At 40.8% G+C, this 21,479-nt stretch overlaps 1 protein-coding gene and 1 long non-coding RNA gene across 5 annotated transcripts in view; one reads left to right on the top strand and one right to left on the bottom strand.

Annotated features, from left to right (window-relative positions):
• Nucleotides 1-17,513, bottom strand: part of LOC117203686 (uncharacterized) — a 36,442-nt gene extending 18,929 nt beyond the window's left edge. For 2 of the 3 annotated variants that reach the window (XR_007475635.1, XR_007475634.1), the window contains exon 1: nt 17,375-17,513. This is a non-coding gene — a long non-coding RNA (uncharacterized LOC117203686). Of the gene's footprint in view, nt 1-16,581; nt 17,099-17,374 lie in introns of those variants that run through there. The other variant, XR_004486553.2, reaches the window with a different exon arrangement.
• The window catches only part of APBB1IP (amyloid beta precursor protein binding family B member 1 interacting protein), a 103,173-nt gene continuing 98,842 nt past the window's right edge, over nt 17,149-21,479 (top strand). Inside the window, exons 1-2 of one of the 2 annotated variants that reach the window (XM_033439260.2) lie at nt 17,149-17,266; nt 17,444-17,633. The gene's annotated coding sequence lies outside the window, so the exon portion shown is untranslated. The remainder of the gene's footprint in view (nt 17,267-17,443; nt 17,634-21,479) is intronic. The other variant, XM_004275886.3, reaches the window with a different exon arrangement.

Consider the following 21,479-nt stretch of genomic DNA (forward strand, 5'->3'; position numbering starts at 1 on the left):
CAAAGCAGCCTAATTTTTTTTTTTTTTTTGTGGTACGTGGGCCTCTCACTGTTGTGGCCTCTCCCGTTGTGGAGCAAGGCTCCGGACGTGCAGGCTCAGCGGCCATGGCTCACGGGCCCAGCCACTCCGTGGCATGTGGGATCCTCCTGGAGCGGGGCACAAACCCGTGTCCCCTGCATCGGCAGGCGGACTCTCAACCACTGCACCACCAGTGAAGCCCTCTAATATATTTTTATCTTGCCACTTCCTGTCCTAAATCATGTAGAAGTCCATATTCATGCCCATGGCTAGCATCTGCTCTGGCACCTGCCAACTTCATGTTTGTATGAAGTTCATTTGACACTTCCTGCTCAACAGATAGCTGTTGGTAAACTCTGATGTGAATTCCCATGCCCCAGCATTATGGCCCTGAAACACCTCCATATACTGGAAAGAACTAATGTAAATTTTTAAGATGGCATTAACTCAAACTCCACAAGTGAAAAATAAAGCACCAAAACTTTACAATCAGGTCTACTTGAATGTGACTATCAGGGCATTCAGGCTCAGCTTGATTGCCCTACAGCCTGACCCAAGTTACTTTGATACTAACATTTCAGTTATACACAGCTACAGCTCCCAAAGTGGTTCCTTGAACATATTTCTTTTTAAAACTTCTCTTGAATTTCAGTAGATAGTGTTTTCAGTACTAAGCATATGGTGAATAGCGTGGTCTTATGGCTATAAATGCCCAGTTAATAGGAAGAAAGTGAAACAGCCCAGAATCCCAAGGTAGAGGAATCCCAGGGCAGCTCCTCTTTATCAGATAAGGTGATGTAAGGAAAGGGCACAAGCTCTGAGATAGCCAAACAGAGTTAAAACAAGGCCTCTGCCATAACAATCCCTGAGAACTTGGCAAGTCATTTACTTCTCTAGACCACCATAAAGAGGGTAAAATACTACCTACCTAACACAGTTATCATGCAGATTAATGAATACAAACATTTTAGCCAGCATCTGTCGTATGCTAAATGTTCAACAAATGGTTACTAGGAGTGTGGTGGGAATAAATGACATAGTAGTGTTTTTAAAGTTAATTAGCTCACACACAAAAGAATGCTATTGATATTACTCAATTAGGTATATGAAAGCAACCTCACATTAATCTGTGATATGTCTACTCCCATCTTTTAAATATCAATTATGACAATATCAAGTCAATTCTCCCAATTATATGTGAAAGTTCCACCCAGCTGCCATAAAGTTAAGGGTAGCTTGCCTTCTGTCTGTGTTCCCCCCAAACTCATATGTTGAAGCCCTAACCTCCAGTGAGGCTGTGCCTTTAAGGAAGTAATAAGGTTAAATGAGGTCAAAAGGGTGGGGCCCTGATCTGATAGGATTAGTGTCCTTATAAGTAGAGACACCAGAGGGCTCTCGCTTTCCCCACCAACCCCCTTCCCACTCCCTCAACACGCCATACCCTGTGTGCATACATCTGAGAACATAGCAAGAAAGCCAGGAAGATAGTTCTCACTAGAAACCAAATCAGCCAAGACCTTGATCTTGGACTTCCAGTCTCCAAAACTGTTAAAAAATAAATTTCTGTTGTTTGATCCACCTAGCCTTTGATAATTTATGACAGTCCAAGCTAAGATACCAGTCAACTACTGAAGTGCTGACTTGAAAGAACTGTAAACCTCAGAGAAAAATTATTTATTTCCTGAGTAGCTTTAATTCTTATGTATGGCAGCTGAGTTCACTTAAGTGCATAACATGCATAGTTTAGCATCCCTGATGTTTCAACAAATCATTTACTGTATAAGCAATTATAGTTTGTACCCCCAATAGATGCCTCCCAGCAGTAAAAGCCTAGGAATACTGAAATGCATTCAGTCAAGAAATCTCTTTATAGCAAACTAGCTTTGACAGGATTAAATATATGAATAAGAAACACTGCATTCAAAGCACTAAGAAATATTTGAATGTAGGATTTACTTAAATTTATATAAAGATAATGATCATGTTTCTTGAATGAAAATTCCCTGAGGGTGGACTACCTCAGACACATCCTCTGTTCTTATCTTTGATATTTTAAAAAATGTATAGTTTTGGTGACTTTAATATTCCTGGCTTGAGGGACTTGGTGGTGGTCCAGTGGGTAAGACTCTGCGCTCCCAGTGCTGGGGGCCCGGGTTTGATTCCTGGTCTGGGAACTAGATCCCGCATGCATGCCGCAACTAAGAAGCCCGCATGCTGCAACTGAAAAAAAAAAAAAAGGGAGACCTGGTGCAGCCAAAATAAATAAATAATTTAAAAAAATATTCATGACTTGGCGTCTGCTCCTACACTGCTGCTGATGTCAATGTGACTGGTGGGCACACTGCCACTTAATGTGGCTGAAAATAAGCCACGCACAGAGCCAAGTGCATCACCTGTGGCAGGCTTAAGAATCACAGCCTCATAGATTGGAGACTTTTATTCATCAGCCCTTCAACTCCATCTCAAAGACTTGATTTCATAGCCCCATCAACAGCACAAGGTTCCCTCTTATATGTCCTGGTTATTCAGCCCGGGGTCACTGAATAGTCTTAAGATTTTTGTTATTCATGGCTGAAACAATAAAGAATTTTTAACTTGGCTTTGGAACTGAACGTTTCAGTCTGTCATATAAAGCTCCTTTGATTATCCTCTGGACATGAAGTCTGCCTTTCTGTGCTCATTAGCTGAGTTAGAGGCTAGAAAAGACACTTTGCTGATCTAAGTACTGATGCAACAGTAAACAAGTCAGATTCTGTAGGTGCCAACAGGAATGCTCCCTAACAACAGCAAAAGACATCAGTAATAAAGTCACGATGATCGATTGTTCAAATAATCTAAACCTAGACACACACACACACACACACCCCACCCCACACCACATTTTCTTTATCCATTCATCTATCAATGGACACTTAGGTTGTTTCCATATCTAGGCTATTGTAAATAATGCTGCAATGAACATGGGGGTGCATATTTCTTTTTAAGTTGGTGTTTTTGTTTTCTTTGGAAAAATACCCAGAAGTAGAATTGCTGGATCATACAGTAGTTCTATTTGTAAGTTTTTGAGGAACCTCCATACTGTTTTCTGTAGTGGCTGCATCAATTTACATTCCCACCAACAGTGCACGAAGGTACACTTGTTGTCCTCACATACTCTCCAATACTTGTTATCTCTCACCTTTTTGATAATAGCCATTCTAACAGCTGTGAAGTGATATCTCATTGTGGTTTGATTTGTATTTCCCCGATTATTAGTGAAGTTGAACACCTTTTCATGTACCTGTTGGGTATCTGTATGTCTTCTTTGGAAATGTCTATTTAGTTTCTCTACCCATTTTTAAATCAGACTGTTTGGTTTTCTGCTATTGAGTTATATGAGTTCTCTTTATATTTTGGATATTAACCCCTTTTCAAATATATGATTAGCAAATATTTTCTCTCATTTGGTAAGTGGCCTTTTAATTTTGTTAATGGTTTATTTTTCTGTGCAGAAATTTTTAGTTTGACGTAGTCTCACTTGTTTACTTTTGCTCTTGTTGCCTTTGCTTTTGGTGTCAAATCCAAAAAGTCATCGTAAGACTGATGTCAAGAAGCTTAGCCCCTATGTTTTCTTCTAGGAGTTTTATGGTTTCAGGTATTACATTCAAGTCTTTAATCCATTTTGAGTTGTGTATCATGTAAGACAGGGATCCAGTTTCATTCTTTTGCATGTTCAGTTTTCCCAAAACCATGTATTGAAAAGACAATCCATTCCTCATTGTATGTTCTCAGCTTCTTTGTCATAAATTAACTGACCGTGTATTTGTGGGTTTATTTCTAGGTTCCCTATTCTGATCCACTGATCTAAGTGTCTATTTTTATGCCAATATCATACTCTTCTGATTACTATACCTTTGTAATATAGTTTTAAATCAGGAAGTATGATGACTCCAGATTTGTTCTTCTTTCAAGATTGCTTGGCTATTGGGGGTCTTTTGTGGTTCCACACAAATTTTTGAATTATTTATTCTATTTCTGTGAAAAATGCCATTGGAATTTTGATAGGGACTGCAGTGAATCTGTAGATTACTTTGGGTAGTATTATCTTTTTAATAATATTCATTCTTCCTATTCATGAGCATAAAATATCTTTCCATTTATTTGTGTCTGTCAGTTTCTGTCCCTAATGTCTTATCATTTGCAGTGTATAGGTCTTTCACCTCCTTGGTTAAAATTTATTTCTAGGGATTTTATTCTTTTTGATGAAACTGTAAATGGGATGGTTTTCTTAATTGCTCTTTCTGATAGCTTGTTATTACTATATAAAAACACAACTGATTTTTGTGTATTGATTTTGTATCCTAGAACTTTACTGAATTTATTTACTAGTTTTAACAGTTCCTGGTGGCATCTTTAGGGGGTTTTAAATATATAATATCATGTCTTCTGCAAATAGGGATAGCTCTACTCCTTCTCTAATTCGGATGCCTTTTATGTCTTTTTCTTGCCTAATTGCCCTGATAAAGATTTCCAGTGGTCTTTTAACTTTTATACTAGAGCTGGAAGTGATTTACCCACTAACATTATGATATTAGGTTATTGTGAATTTAACTATATATTTACCTTTACCAGTGAGTTTTATACTTTTATGTGTTTTCATGTTACTAATTAGCGTCCTTTCATTTCAACTTGAAGAAATCCCTTTAAGATTTCTTGTTAGACTGGTCTAGTGGTGATGAACTCCTCCATCTTTTGTTTATTTGGAAACTGTCTCTCCTTCAATTCTGAAAGACAACTTTGCCAGATATTCTTAATTGCCAGTTTTATCCTTTCAGTACTTAGAATATATCTCCCCATGCCCTTCTGGCTTTCAAGGTTTCTGCTGAAAAGTCTGGTGATAGACTTATGGGGATATATTGTACATAACAGGTGGTTTTCTCTTACTGCTATTAAGATTCTCTTCTTGTCTTTAACTTTTGATAACTTAATTATAATATGTCTCAGTCTGGGTCTCTTTAGATTCATCTTCTTTGGTCCTCTTTGGGTTTCCTGGATCTAATATCTGTTTCTTTCCCCCGGTTAGGGAAGGTTTTAGTCATTATTTCTTCAAAAAAACTTTCTGCCTCTTTCTCTTGCATCCTTCTGAGATCAGTGTCCCTTCAGCTATCTTCACTCTTTCTCATTCTTTTGTTGTTGTTGCTATTTTTTTAACCCAAAATTCTAAAGCTATTATCCAGTCTAAAAAAATTTACTAGCCCAAGGAGAGGAGAAAAAAAAAAAGCAAAATCAAAAACAAGAAACTTGTGAACCACAAATGCCAATTTTTTAATGCAATAGTTTGTTTGTAAACTAACCATACTGTAAATTCCAATCAGCTCTCCTAAATGTATTAAATTCAAACTAAATACAATTCCAAGTTCAGGAAGGACTCCAAAAATTGCAGACATGTCCCAAAGGACAATCTAACCTAATCGGGCAACAGACTTAAATGATAACAGCTGTCCTCTCCAAAAAGGACTTGCACGGTCAGGTAACTCCCAGGTTGTTTGTTGATAAATAGAAAAGTACCACAGGAAACTCAAGGCATCAATCAGTCTAGACTCACCTGTTCAGGCTTTTATCTTCAATCAACAACTTTTCCAATACATATCTCATTAAAAATTCTCAAAAACTTAAAGAGAGTAATCAAGTCTTCTATCAGCCTTCTCATCTCTAATCAAAATACACTCCTCCCTCCACATTTGCAGTTTTTCACCCTGAATCATCTCCTTTCTTCCTAGTAACTAATGATGGGGAGGAATGATGAAAAAGCAGAAGCCCTTGCTCTAGGCTCTGAAGTAAGAGGGGGAAGCAGAAGCTCCCTGTCTCTCTGCCCAGTGAGCTCATACCCACAAAGGGAGGTGCTGTGTACCACACTCTTTCATTCCTCTTTTCTACCACTGAGAAATGAACTCTGCCTCAGGGAGAAAATAAAATAGAATTTAACCCTGATAATGAATTCCTGCCATCAACCCTGAGGGAGTTTCTGCTTAATCAGAGAACTAGCTTTAACATTTTTTGAGCTGGGTCAGTTACCTGTATTAATTAAAGGAAGCATCCAGAAAATCCAATGAACCTAACAAGTCATTTTGGCTTTAAAATGCATTGTTTAATTCCTTTGCATCCAATTGACCTTCTAAATTACATTCTGCCTTGTAACTATTAAAATATCTTTGTGTTTCCTAAGAACTCACAGGCAGATGTTGAGGAATTCCCAAAAGAATACTGATGGGTAAAAGGAAGGCAAGGTTAGAGCTAGAATTTCCCCCCAAAAGTCCAGAAACTTACTAATCCATTTGCAGTTCAGCAAAGATTAAAGTCTGTGTGTTTTACAAAAATTAATTAAAGTAATACATGCTCATTGCAACAGAAGAAACTATCTGAGATTTGTAAAGTGAAAGACATACTGTGTGCTAAAAAACTTGATTTTAATAAGCTGATGTTATTTCCTCAACAAATTTCCCCAAATTAATGTGAATAAATGCTAATATACAGGGAATGTATCTGATCTCACAACAATGAGAGCATATCATGGATATTTCTCAGCACGTTGCCTTTCTCATTTGATAACAATCATGGACATTCCCCAGCTCTGTCAATGCATATCACATCCATATCATATCTATATCTAATATCATATATATTGATATACCAAGATATAAAAATTATATATCTATACACATAAATATGTTGTAGAGATAAACCACACTCTGTTTAGCATGTACAAGGCCCCAGGATTATTTAGTTGTACATCTAGGCAATCCTCCCTCTATCGGAAAGAATTTCCAAACTCCACACCTAAGCAAAGCAGAACAGATAATGATGAACACAAATACCTAAACTTCACGTAGAGAAGCCTCCAAGATAAAAAGTCATTCTTGTAAAATATTGAAATCAAGGTCAAGGCACTTCCTCCCCTGGCACAGTTTTTGCTACAGGAACAAGGTCACAAGACATGGCTCCATGTCAGAATCTTCTCGTGAATGAATCTTTGGTTTTTTAACATCCTCCTAAATTAGTCATTTAGTAACTGCCAACATAATCATTTTCAGTTTTCCTGCCACTATAAACAAAGCTGTAACAAATATCCAGGAACATATGGCTTTACATACCACTATCTCCATAAGACAGATTTCCAAACTGGAATCCCTCTGCCAAAGAGAATGAGTTTTTTTATTTTGGTAGATGTGGTCAGATTACATTCAGAAAAGGCACAGCAATTCACTACTTCCAGAAGCAAAGTAAGAGAATATCTGCTTTCCTGCAACCCTGACAGCACACAGTGTGATCCCTCCCCTTTGTTTCTTTTTTTTTCCCTGCCAATTACATGATTTAAAAATATAAACTCCTGGACTTCCCTGGTGGCGCAGTGGTTGAGAGTCCGCCCGCCAATGCAGGGGACACGGGTTCGTGCCCCGGTCCGGTAAGATCCCACGTGCCGCGGAGCGGCTGGGCCCGTGAGCCATGGCCGCTGAGCCTGCGCGTCCGGAGCCTGTGCTCTGCAGCGGGACAGGCCACAACAGTGAGAGGCCTGCGTACCGCAAAAATAAAATAAAATAAAATAAACTCCTTGTTTAACTTTCACCAACCTGACTTCTAGCCAGTTTGAGTATCTCTTCATATATTTATTAGTTATTTAAATTTTATCTTCAATGAATCACCTTTGCCCTTTCTTTCCTTATGTGTTTTCTATTTCTTACTAATTCAGAGAAATGAGCCGCCAATCTCTTTGCATAGCCCTGCAATAAACCTTTCTCTGCTCCAAACTCCAACGTTTCAGTTTGTTTGGCCTCACTAGGCATCAGGCACACGAACTTGTGCTAACATTTTCTAATATTAATTTCTTTACTCTTTCTGTATATAGTATGAAAGAGGGGGCTAGCTTTGTTTTCATGTATCTAATACGTGTGTATATGTTACATATATTTTAATGTCTATCAGGGAGAATGAAGTAACCAAGATGGCAGAGTATGGGGACTCTAGTCTCCATAGCCCAACAAAGATCAATAATTAGACAGCTATCGACAAACAAAAACAGCACTGGGAGAGCTCTGGAGTTCACTGACGAAATTTAACACAGTGGAACAAAAAAACTTGAGAATAACCACACAAAACGGGAAGGAAGACAGCCTCATTTTGCCTGCACCATCCCATCCCCCAGGACAGCATTGCTAAGCATCAAGAGAGAACTCCGTTAGAAACAGTTCCCCTCACAGGAAGAGGAAGAGCAGGGAGAGAAACCAGCTTCCCAGTCTTTCTGGGCCCCCAAAAAAGGTCCCACTTCAGTTTCACCCCAACCAGAGAACAGCAAAGCTGAGATATATACAAATGACTAGGAATGATAAAGAAAATCAGAGGCTACTGAGAGTAGCCATACAGCAGGAAGGATCATGGTTTCTCAGGGACCTGCTCTAGACACAGACCCAGCAGCCTTCACTACCGAAGAAACCAACATCCACCAGAGCCGCCAGAGACCCCTCGCAGATTTCACCGGCTTCCATTCCACAGGCACCTGCAGCTGGCCACCACAGCTAGGCATGTGCACACCACCAGTGCCAGCCCCTGCCGCTGCTTGCCCTAGTCCCTATCCACTGAACCTGGAGACACTGCTGAGGACCCCAATAGCTCTTGCAGCCTTTGCAGACCTTTCCCTGCTCCTCATGCAGTGCTCACCAAGGACCACACATGATGCTGTGGAACCCAACAGCCCGAGTCAGTGAGCCATCACGTTCCCCCAGACCGGGTGCCACCACGTGCCCCTGCACTTGGCAACCTGCACCACTAGACCTGGGGTCACAGCATGCACCAGTGTCTGCACCTCCACGGTGAAAGTCTTCCCTTACCAGAGAGATTGTAATTATACCAAGTATCTTTTTTGACCACAATGGTATGAAACTAGAAATCAATAACAAGAGGAAAACTAGAAAATTCACAAATATGTGGAAATGAAACAACATGCTCCTGAAGAACTACTGGGTAAAAGAAGAAATCAAAAGGGAAACCAAAGTATATCCTGAGAAAAGGAAAATGGAAACACAACACACCAAAACTTATGGTATGCAGCAAAAACAGTTCTAAAAGGGAATTTTATAGCAGTAAATGTCTATCTTAAGAAAAAAGACCTCAAATAAAAACCTAACTTTACACCTCTAGTAACTTGAAAAACAAGACAAACTAAGTAAGTCCAAAGTTAGCATCAGCAGAAAGGAGATAACAAACATTGGAACAGAAATACATTAAACAGAGAAGAGAAAAATAATAAAAAGATCAATGAAACTAAAGAGTTGGTTGGTTCTTTTGAAAACATAAACAAAATTGACAAATTTTAGCTAGACTTACCAAAAAAAGAGAGAGGACTCAAATAATTAAAATTATAAATGAAAAAGGATACATGTAAATGATACTACGTAAATACACAGGATCATAAGAGACTACAATGAACAATTATATGCCAAATAATCGGACGACTTAAAAGAAATGGGTAAATTCCTGGAAATATACAATCTATCAAGACTAAATCATGAAGACATAGAAAATCTGAACAGACCAATAACAAATAAGGAGAATCAATCAGTAATCAAAAATTTCCCAAAAAAGGAAAGCCCAGGACCAAATGGATTCATGGATGAATTCTACCAAACATTTAAAGAGAGATTGATGCTAATTCTACTCAAACTCTTCAAAAAAATTGAAAATGAGGCAACACTCCCAAACTCATTTTATGAGGCCAGCATTACCCTCATACCAAAACCAAATAAGGACACTACAAGAAAAGAAATTTACAGGTTTATATTCCTGATGAACATAGATGTAAAAATCCTCAACAAAATATTAGCAAACTGAATCCAACAGCACATTAAAAGAATCATACACCATGATCAACTGGGTTTTATTCCTGGGATGCAAGTATGGTTTAACATATGTAAATCAATCAGTGTGATACACCACACTAGTAGAATGAAGACAAAAATTGTATGATCATCTCAATAGATGCAGAAAAAGCATTTAACAAAATTCAACATCCTTTCATGATAAACTCAACAAATTGGGTAAAGAAGGTACAAACCTCAACATAATAAAGTCCGTATATAACAAGCCTGCAACTAACATTATACTCAATAGTGAAAGGTTGAAAGCTTTTCCTTTAATATCAAGAACAAGACAAAGGTGCCCACTTTCACCACGTCTATCCAACATAGTACTGGAATTCCTAGCTAGAAAAATTAGGCAAGCAAAGAAGTAAAAGGCATCCAACTCAGAAAGGAAGAGGTAAAATTGTCTCTCTTTGCTGATGACATGATGTATATAGAAAACCCTAGCAATGCCACTAAGAACTGTTAGATATAAACAAAGAATTCAGTAAAGTTTCAGAACACAAAATCAACATACAAAAATCAACTGCATTTCTACACACTAACAATGAACTACCTGAAAAAGAAATAAAGAAAACATCCCCATTTACAATAGTATCAAAACTACTCAGGAAAAATGTTAACCAAAAAAGTTAAAGATCTATACACCAAAATCTATAAGACGTTGAGGAAAGAAGTTGAAGAAGACACAAATAAATGGAAAGATATTCCATGCTCATGGATTGGAAGAATTAATGTTGTAAAAATGTCCCTACTATCCAAAACAATCTATGGATTCAATGAAATCTCTTTCAAAAATCCCACAGCAAACATCATCCTCAGTGGTGAAAGTCTCAAAGCTTTTCTTCTAAGATCAACGACAAGACAAGGATGTGTACTCTCACCACTCTTACTCAACATCGTACTAGAAGTTCTAGCCAGAACAATTAGGCAAGAAAAAGAAATAGAAGACATTCAAATTGGAAAAGAAGAAGTGAAATTATCTGTTTGCAGATGACATGATCTTATATGTAGAAATCCTAAATGATCTTTAGGATGTACATGATCTACATTATACTATTAGAAAATCCTGGATTTTCTAATAGTAGAAAATCCTAAAGATTTTCTAATAGTATGTAGAAAATCCTAAAGGTTACACACACACACACACACACACACACACACTCACACTGTTAGAACTAATAAATGAATTCAGCAAAGTAGCAGGATATAAAGTCAACATGAAAAAACCAGCTGCATTTCTATACACTAAAAATGAACAATCTGAAAAGGAAATTATGAAAACAATTTAATTTACAATAACATCAAAAAGAATAAAGTACTTAGGAATTAATTTAACCAGGGAGGTGAAAGACTTGTACAAGGAAAACTACAAGGAAAACATTGTTGAAAGAAATTAAAGAAATAAATAAATGGAAATGCAACTCATGTTCATGAATTGGAAGACTTAGTATTGTTAAGATGTCAACACTACCCAACATAATCTACAGATTCAATGTAAACTCTATCAAAATCCTAATGACATTTTCCCATAAATATAAAGCCCCATCCTAAAGCCCATATGGAATCCCAAGGCGCTCTGGATAGCCAAAACAATCTTGAAAAAAGAAGAAAAAATCTGGAGGACCCACACTTCCTGGTTTCAAAACTTTCTACAAAGCTATAGTAATTAAAACAGTGTGGTACTGGCATAAAGATAAACATATAGACAAATGGAATAGAAGAGAAAGCCCAGAAACAAACCCTCACATATATGGCCAAATGATTCTGGACAAGGGTGTCAAGACCATACAATGGGGAAAAGACAGTCTTTTAAAAAAAATGGTGTTGGGAAAACTGGATATCCACATACAAAAGAATGAAGCTGGACCCTTACGTAACAACATACACAAAAGCCAACTCCAAATGGATCAAAGACTTAAATATAAGATGTAAAACTATGAAACTTTAGAAGAAAACATAGGGCAAAAATCATGACATTGGATTTGGTAGTGATTTCTTAGCTATGACACCAAAGGCACAGGCAACCAAAGGAAAAATAGACATATTTAACTTCATGAAAATTGAAAACTTTTGTTCATCAAAAAACAAGTCACAGAGTAAAAAGGCAACCCATAGAATGGGAGAAAATATTTGCAATTCACATATATAATAAGAGATTAATATCCAGAATATATAGAGAACTCCTAAAATTCAACAACAAAAACAAACCAATTCAAAAATGGGCAAAGGACTTGAATAGACATTTCTTCAAAGAAGATATACAAATGGTCAACAAGCACATGAAATAATATTCAATGCCACTAATCATTAGAGAAATGCAAATTAAAACTACTATGAGATACCACCTCATACCTATTAACATAGCTACTAGAAACAAACAGGGTGTGGAGAAATCAGAACATTTGTGCACTGTTGGTAGGAACGTAAAATTGTACAGTCACTGTGGATAACGGCATGACAGTTCCTCAAAAATTAAAAATAGAATTACCATATGATCCAGCAATTCCACTTCTGGATATATACTCAAAATGACTAAAAGCAAGTTCAAAGAGCTATTTGCATACCCATGTTCATGGCAGCTTTATTCACAAAAGCTAAAACGTGGAAGTAAAACAAGTGTCCACGGATGAAAGAATGGATAAGCAAAATGTGTATACACAAGAAGTGGAATATTATTCGGCCTTAAAAAGGAAGGACATTCTGATTTATGCTACAACATGGATGAAGGTTAAGGACAACATGTAAGTGAAACAAGCCAGTTTCAAAAAGACAAACACTGTATGATTCTATTTATATGAGACACTTAGTCAAACTCATAGAGACAGAAAGCAGAAAGGTGGTTACCAGGGGCTGGAGGAGGGGAGACTGGGGAATTAGGGTTCAGTAAGTACAGAGTTTTGGTTTTGCAAGATGAAAAGAGCTATGGAGAGGGATGGTGGTGATGGTCGCACAACAGTATGAATGTATTTAATACCACTGAACTGTACACTTAAAAATGGTTAAGATGATAAATTTTACGTATATATTTTTACCACAATTTTTTAAATTGAAAAAAAAAAAACAAGAAAAGAAAACAAGAGACGGAGAGAATTCCTAGTGATCCTCTGGTTCTTAGCATAGTCTCTCAAGAGACCCAGATATACTTCCTGAGTTCAATGAGCTGTCAGAGTTTTTCTCCAAGAACTTCTCCTTTGCACCTGAGCCACTTTGAATGGATTTGGTTCCTTATAAATCAATCCCTATCTGTTTCATACTTTCAGCCAATGATACTAGGTAGCAATGATGACTGCTTTAGAGACACAAGTTCTGGGGAGACAGTGTATGCATATGTATCTCAATATGTCACAGATGTTAATGCTTATTAAGTAACCTAACACTGGGCTTCCACCGGCATAGCCTCTGTGCAGTGTCAGTGCAAAAAAACTAACAGCCACATTTAATTTTAAACCAAGCCCACCATTCTTAAAACCCCCTTCTACCCCTTCTTCTCACTCTCTGCCTCTCTCATACCCTGAAGTGTCCCCAAACATCTTTCTCCTTGCTTTGCTCTCAGCTCCCCACCAAAAATTCTCTCCCAAGCCTTCTCGGGCTCTCTCTTCTTCCCCAGCCTTCTCCTCCTGGGGCTATTCTTCCATCCTTTCCTTTCTGTTCTCCTCCCACTGACTGTCACTGGGGTGGAGCAGGAAGGGGTTGGCTGAGGGAGATGAACAAAGGCCAGAGGACTGAGTGGGTCAGGCAGAGGGAGAGTCTGGTTAACAGGCAAGAGGAAAAATATATACTATATGGAAAACATATAATTAGTAATATACTAATTACATATGCATGTTATGGTTAAAATAGAAATCATGAGCAGAGTTATTTTTTATTACCAATTTATATTTTATAAAGTAAAGCACAGGAACTTTACCAGGACAGAAAAATGAGAAGCAGAGGTACCGAAGATGGTATCTTGAGTATCTCCAGCTGTGAACAAGCCAAAACCTAGAGGTTCACACAGCTATTTATCATAATCTCTCAGGGATCTGTGGGTTGATTGGACTCAGCTGGGTGGTTCTTCCCCCTGGTCTCTCATGCAGCTGCATTTAGATAAGAGTTGGGGCGGGAGTCCCGGACAGGGGCTGGGTGCCCAAGACGGCGCCTTCACCTCACATCTGATGCTTCAATGTTGCCCCATGTGGCCTCTCTCACCTCAGGGCGGAAAGAGCCAGTTAAGTGCAAAGTCCACCACCATTTCTGCTGCCTTCTTTTGGTCAAAGCAGTCACAGAGCCTGCTTGGATTCAAGGGGGATGGAAAGAAACAGATTCCAGCTCTTGATGGGGAAGGGAGAGATGGTCCTGGCCATCTTTGGAAAATACAGTCTGCTGCAGACAGCATAAAAGTTAGATATTTATATCAGAAACAAACATTCCTTACTATTAAGAGCAAGCCGAATAAAATAAATGGGCAAAACTTTACAAAGTGCTCAACCAAAGGAAAAAAAATCCCTCTCCACTCCAAAAAAAAAAGTAGCAGGATTCTTACTTCACGTCAACCCAGGTCCCTGCAAAAAGGTGAAAGCGCTCTTTAGCCTGGAGGAAATGGGCAAAAATACATGTTGGACTTGGTAGACATGCCAAAAGAGTGAGGCTGTAAGAAACACAGTAAAAATCCAGTTCAATTAAGTAAACTGAGTTCCCCTGCATTCTCTAGCCACTAGCCACCCTCTGCAGAGATATTCCAGAGAGTCCCTACCCAAAGAGGGTGCCACCTGGAGAATTTTCTCCCACATCATCATTCCAGGATATTCGGTTCTTCCTTGCCTGTGATTCAATCAGCCATCTCCCAAACTCGTTCACTGCCACTCCTGTGTCTTGAAGCTCTTTCTGGAGCGTTCCTCTACCTGGGGCTTTAACTTTGCCCTTGCAGACTTTCCACTACAACTTTCTTAAGGGAAAGTAGTTTATTCTCTCACACTCTGTGCACCTTAAGTTCAGAAGGTGGGTTTGCCGTTCTCTGTGCTCCCCACTGCTACCTGCAGACATTTTAGTGGCTCAGCTTTTTTTTTCAAAACAAAACAAAGACCAAACACATTTTTCTCGAGGCTCACGCCATTTGAGTAAACTATTCTGTTCACCTCTTCAGACTGTCATCTTCCCAAATCCCAGCCACTCCTGCTCTCTCACTTCAAATCCCTGACACCTGACTCCCAATCTTCCTTTAAGATGGGCTTAAATCTTATCATTCTGTTTGCCTGGAAGAGTCATGCATTACACCTGTTTCCTGATTTCTCATCCAGTTAGCACTTTGGTACCCTCAAAAGTGTCCCAGCCTCAACAATTTTATGTGGCCACCCTAATCCTGGGTGACTTAACAGTTAGCTACCCTTTGGCCTCATTTCCTTGATCAACTCGGACACCCGGGCCCTTGGTCACACCCTGGACATTGTCAACTAATCTCACTGCCTCCAGGAGCAAAATTCAATCTGCTTACCTTCTGACCACAATGACCCATCCTTCCAGCTGGCTTGTTTTTGGCCACTCCCATTACAACTAAACTTTCTCCAAACCCAGGTAACCTAGCCCTGCAGGAGAGCCACACGACTAAGCAGACTGCTTCCACCACCATCACCAATTTCAGGCTTTCAGGTTGCCTGGAAATCCCATTATATTTTTCTGAGCAACACACTCTCGGATTCTCTTCAATGACCTCGTTAAACTTTCTTGGGACTTCCCTGGTGGTCCAGTGGTTAAGACTCCGCATTCCCAATGCAGGGGGCCCGGGTTCCATCCCTGGTCAGGGAATTAGATCTCACATGCCGCAACTAAGAGTCCACATGCCACAACTAAAGATCCTGTATGCCACTAAGAACCAGCGCTGCCAAATAAGGAAATAAACATTAACAAAAAAACAACTTTCTCCAGCTCCCTAAATCTGTGACCCGCTAACCTCCTATCTCACCCCCAGCTGATGACCCTGCTTCTTTTCTTACTTTACAAAGAAAATAGAGGCTTGAGATATTATTTTACACAATCTCATTGCTTTTAGGATGAAAAAACAATCCTGGACGTGGTCCACGTGGTCCTATACAGTTTGTCCCTACTGACCTTTCTCCATCTAGCCGTGCCTCACACCAGAGCTCCCAGGACACCAGTCCCACTGGTTTGCATTCGATTTCTAATCCCTTCTGCCACTCTCCCACTCCCACCCCAGCCCATCAGCAAATGTTGTTGGTTCTGGTTTCATAATGTGTCTTGGATCCAAACTCTTCTCACCATCCCCGCAGTAGAATCCTCACCAAAGCTACCATCACCTTTCATCTGGACTGTTACCACAGCCTCCTGAGTGCTCTCTTACTGCTTTTCCTCTTGCCCCGTCCGACTGATTTTCCAATCACAAGCCAGTAGGATGGCACACAGAAGAAATCAAATCACTTGCTAAACGCCTTCCCATAGCTCCCCGTTGCAATTAGAATAAAACCCAAAGTCCTCAAGGCTGAGCCCCAGGCCCTGCTTGGTCTGGCGCCTGCCTACCTCTTGGTCCCCATCCTCTACCACTGTCCTACTCTTTCATCACCCCCTTCCCCACATATAAGTCCTTGACAACCCAGCTGTAGAGAGGAAGGACAGGTGAATTCAACCACATTTCCAAATCTAACTGACTTTAACTGCTATGTTTTCAGATCTCACCCACTTTCTCTCTGGACACGCCACTTTCAAAAGTCACGGCGTTATTTCCACTTAGTCCTTTGCGATGACAAATTGTGTGGCCAAGAGTGGCCTGGTGCGTACGCATTACTTCATTTGCATCACTGTATCTCTGTAATACATTCTTAGAAGTGGGATCGCTGGGTCAAAGGGTCACTGCAGATGTAGATTAAGTCGCTGTTGCCCAATCCCTGTCTACAGGATTCAGACCATTTTGGACTTCCACCAGCGTTATGGGAGAAGCCACAGCCTCGCCGGCCAACTGAGTGCCGCTAAGCTTTGGGGGGCGGTTGCCAACTGGAGAGCTGAGAAACCGCCGCTGCGAAGCGCGCCCTTCCCCGCCCCGGCTCCAGCGGAGACCGCCTAACCCCGGTCCCGCGCCTCCCCTGCGGCCAGGCGCGGGGGGTGGGGGTGGGGGGAACCGCTTCTCTCCGGCTCCCGCGTGCGCTGCGGGCGGGCTGCGCGCGGCAGGGAAGCCGGGCCTTGCACAACTGGCCCGAAAGAGGAAGCTCAGAAAGGGCTGAAGTCAACACTTCGGAAGACCGTTGCAAAAGAAATCGGCTTCTTGGGCCTTTGTGGAACCGCCATCCGGCCCCCAATCCCTTAGCCACTGATATATCGAGGCGACAACCCAGGGGGTCGCTCCCGAGAGAGGAGGGCCCGCGGCGCAGGTAGGGGAGGGCTGAGAGGAAGGCGCAACTTTCCCCAGAATTAAAACCAAGTTGTTTTCTTCGGGGGTGGGGCAGGGGGGGAGGGGTAAGACGAAAGGAGGCACAAACCCGTGGAGTCGAAAAAAGCCGCCCCCGAGCTTTAGGCGTCTTTATCCTCATCTGTGGGTGTGTCTCCAGACAGGCGCCCTCCTCGCACCTCGATGCGGAGCCGCGCGCCGAGCGCTCCACGTCTGCGCGCTGCGTGGGAAGGGGCGGGCTGACACCACTTCCTCCAGAGGCTGCCGACCTGAACCGGAGCGCAGCCCAGAGCGCCGCGTCGCCCTCCCGGCCCAGACCCGCGCGCTCGAGGCCCCGCGCAGCCGTCGAGGTAAGCGGCGCCGCCGGCCCGCCCAGGGGCCCTGGGAGCTGCACCGGGACCCGCCGGGCGGTCACCCGACCAGGAGTCTGGCCTGTAGGGTCCGAGGCCCGACCCAGCTCGCGGCGCCGGCCGGGTGAACGCGCAGCCCCCGCTGGGCCCTCCAGGGCAGCGGGTCCCCGGAGTCCCCGCCGCCGACCCCTGCGCTTGACCCAGCTCCGCGGGGGGTTGGGGCTGGGGCTTGTCTTCCCCGCGTTCGGATTTGTCATATTTGACTGATTTCCTGCCCAGAAAATTGCTCCAAGGTCAGACGGGGAACCGGTACACCCTCGCCTGTCCAGCGGGTCCGGGAGCCCCGGGCTGACCGACGCTGAAGGAATCCCGGGGGGTATTTCACGGGGGGGCGCATTTCAGGGGGTATTTCAGGGCGCTATGCATTGAGTGCAAGTAGTGTGAGAATTTGAGTGACGATCGCAGTCTGATGCGTCTTAGAGTGTTTCCTCTTTGAAAACTTTCAGACGGCTGTTTCTTCTTTTTAAAAATAACTTTTCCTCCGAATTATTGTCCTTTTCGTTTTAAAATAAGGTAGAGGAAGGATGTGGACACCAGGCAGAAGCTTTGTAATTTGGCTCGGAATGAGTATCCAGAGCATCCTTTTAGAGCACGAAGCAAACTAACCAGGAGATCGTTATACCCAGGAGGACCTCGGGGCAGGGGTCCCCCTGAAAACCTTGCCCAGTGCACCTCTTATTTTCCTTCTGGGAAGGCATTTCTTATCGTTCAGACCATTGTGGAACGCTAAACGTGTTTTTTCCTAGTGCCACTCATGGCAAAGCGGTTCAAAAATAACTTTTAATGTGATCGTTATAGAAAGAAATGGAGTATCGGAGGAAGTAACATAAAGAAAAAGCTCATGAGTTTATTACTCCTCAGGTATAATGTGATTTAAATAAAGGCCAAGGTACCAGCTACTACTAATTTTAAAGTCTAGGGCCTCTGAATGGGTGTTTGGGAGCCTTTGTCCCTTTGAATAAACCTCCAGTGGCAGTTTTCTCTCTGGCCTCACTGAAATACTGGGACGGCACATGGGCGGTCTTACAGGAACGCGGGCTAGCAAAATTAACAGAGGATCTGCTACGAAACTTCTGTAATGTCTTCCGGGTGGTATTTCCTGTCTGCTCAATGTGTTGTGAAAGGTCTAAGAAATTTAATATCATCTTCAGACTTTTAGCATTTAGTAATGTTCACATTATTACTAATATCTGTGTCTTTTCTGGGTATTTGGAAGACTTGGGTTCTGTTCCATATCTGCCTTTAACTAGAAAAGAGTGACGTTGATTAAGTTGCTTTGATCTCTCTAGACCTGAGATAACTTACCCATAATGATTATTGGCCTACCAAATGTCTGTCATGAAAATAGCAATTGAGGAATTGCCATAATTCTTTGAATTTGTCCTATCTGGAATGCTGACAGAGTTAGAATTGCTGATCACTAACAAGAAAGAATGGAGAAAATAATGATAACAGGTGTTGTTAGATTCTGAAATATTTCGAGGCCTTTGTTCCTTAGAAGTTCCTCTAAAAACAGTCAATTTTTGGCCTATAGGTAAGACGGCAAATTTCCATTCTTTTGAAAAACTTCAGTAGGGAGTTGATATGCCCAAGCTTGGGCAGGTCCATATTAGATTTCAAAATTCTTCACGTGTTACTTCTCAAGAAATATAACTTTGTAGTATGGATTACTTTATGACTTAGTTACTTTAAATCTTAAGCGCAATACTTACTGGGTTATGTAGTGTCCATTAAATCTTTTGTATTTTCATGTCCTGAGAATGTATACCAATCACCCACTATTTTTTTGCCTTTTTTCAATAACAAATTAAAAGTTCTAGATATTTTCATATTACTGTTAGAATGAACTACCTATAGAATGCATTACCATGAGTGTCTGCATTTGATACGCCACTTTGAGTTTCTTCAAACCATCCCACTTTCAAAAAGCGTGACTATTTTCACTTACTTCGAATCCTCTTCAATTCTATTTTAGTTATTTTTATACCCCATACCTTTCCGTGAGTGCAGAATCTTATAATAAATTAAGTTTGTGTTTCATAGTCTGTCACACCAAGATATTTACAATTGCACCGCATCGCCATCACCTAGCCAAGTTCCTGGCACCATAGTTGGGACTCAAATAACATTTACTAAACGTGCAGATATATGAGTTCCACTTCTGGATTGTACCATCAATATGTCATAAGACCCTGAGACCCAGCAGGCCCAACGCTTAGGCACGGGCCACACCCTTAGGCTACCAACCCTTAGGCTTGTGCAGGCAGAAATGTAGCACCACTCCAAGGCACCACGCCTTCTCAGCACATACTCTAGAGCCTGAATTCATGACTCCATTTCCAGACATTTCCTGAACATCATCTATGCTCTTGAATCACTAAGAATCATATTATAAGAGCTATTGTCTTTCTTCTCTGTCAATTCAGTTTCCTCTTTATCACCAAATGGTAGTAGTAAATAATAATTATATTTATTCAGCTTATATTTTGTACCACACCCTGTGTAACTAATTTAGACGTGTTGTTTCGTTAAGCCTCACATCCTGGGCTTATACTATTATCAGCTTTTATGGTTGAGGAAATGATAGCACAGAGAGGTTAAGAAGCTTACCTAAGGAGCGAGAAGCAGAGCTGACCTTTGAACTGAGCCAGTATGACACCAGCACTTGAAGTGCTGTACCAAGGACAAGGGCTTAAACGGTGAAAAAACAATGAGGCCTTTTCTCAGTGAAGTTCTGGTTTAATAGGGGAGATATAAATGGGCAGTTACAGTTCCACACGTGACCAAGATCGTGTGCTGTGGGAGCACCCATCAGATTCCTACACCACCCTGGGGTCAGGGAAGATGAAATGAAGGTAGGCAAGCAAAGAACGTGCCTTGTTAATAGTGGGAAGACAAGCTATAATCACTTGTGAAGTTATTATCTTTATATATGTCTTTTGAAAAAATAATCTGCTTTAGCAGCAATCGTGATTTCATTTTTATCTTCATTATATTCCAGTCCCTCTTGATAGCTGGCTACGTTGATTAAATCAATGAAGTAGTAAGTAGCTTTTTTTCTATTTCTGCTGGAGATCCTTCTGGTTTGATCTCATATCACAGACTCATCAGTGAGATGACTGTGGGCTGGGGGAGGGGATAAATGCTAAATCACACAGCAGCTGTGATTTACCTCACAGACTGGCTGGAAGATTTACATCCATAGATTACTATCATATCAAACTGGAGGGAAAATAAAGAGTGGTAGGAGAACAAGCAAACACTAGATTTTATTAATTATTTCATACATACAAGAGAAGGTGTAAGATATATACGTAAATTACAGCAAATAATCATAAAGCCAACATCTGGATACCTATCACCCAGCTTAAGAAGTAAGATATTATCAATACGTCTTCTGACTTCCTCCCAATAGAATTACCCTTTTTTCTTGATAGAGGTAATCATTATGCTGAATGTGCTGATTTTTTAAAAAGCATTTAGAAAGCACGTACATGCATTTGCAGAAGTGTCAAACTGAGGATTAGAGTATATCGGCACTTGGGAAACAAATTAGAATCTCCACTGACTCGAAGCATGGTCATAAATAGGGTGTCCTATTAAGTAAAGACAACTTAACTTAAATAGCATTAAAACATAGTGGATTACAAATGGTTAAGAGTAAGTACCGTGGAAGGAGTGGTATCTTAGTCATTAATGAAGTGACCAAGATTCATCAGGGGATAACTATAACTTTTAAGTGTAATAAAGCATATGTAACTTGGGAACTGCTAATTTCCATATTAC

Source organism: Orcinus orca, chromosome 2 (assembly GCF_937001465.1).
Source record: "Orcinus orca chromosome 2, mOrcOrc1.1, whole genome shotgun sequence".
NCBI classification, from domain to species: Eukaryota; Metazoa; Chordata; class Mammalia; order Artiodactyla; family Delphinidae; genus Orcinus; species Orcinus orca.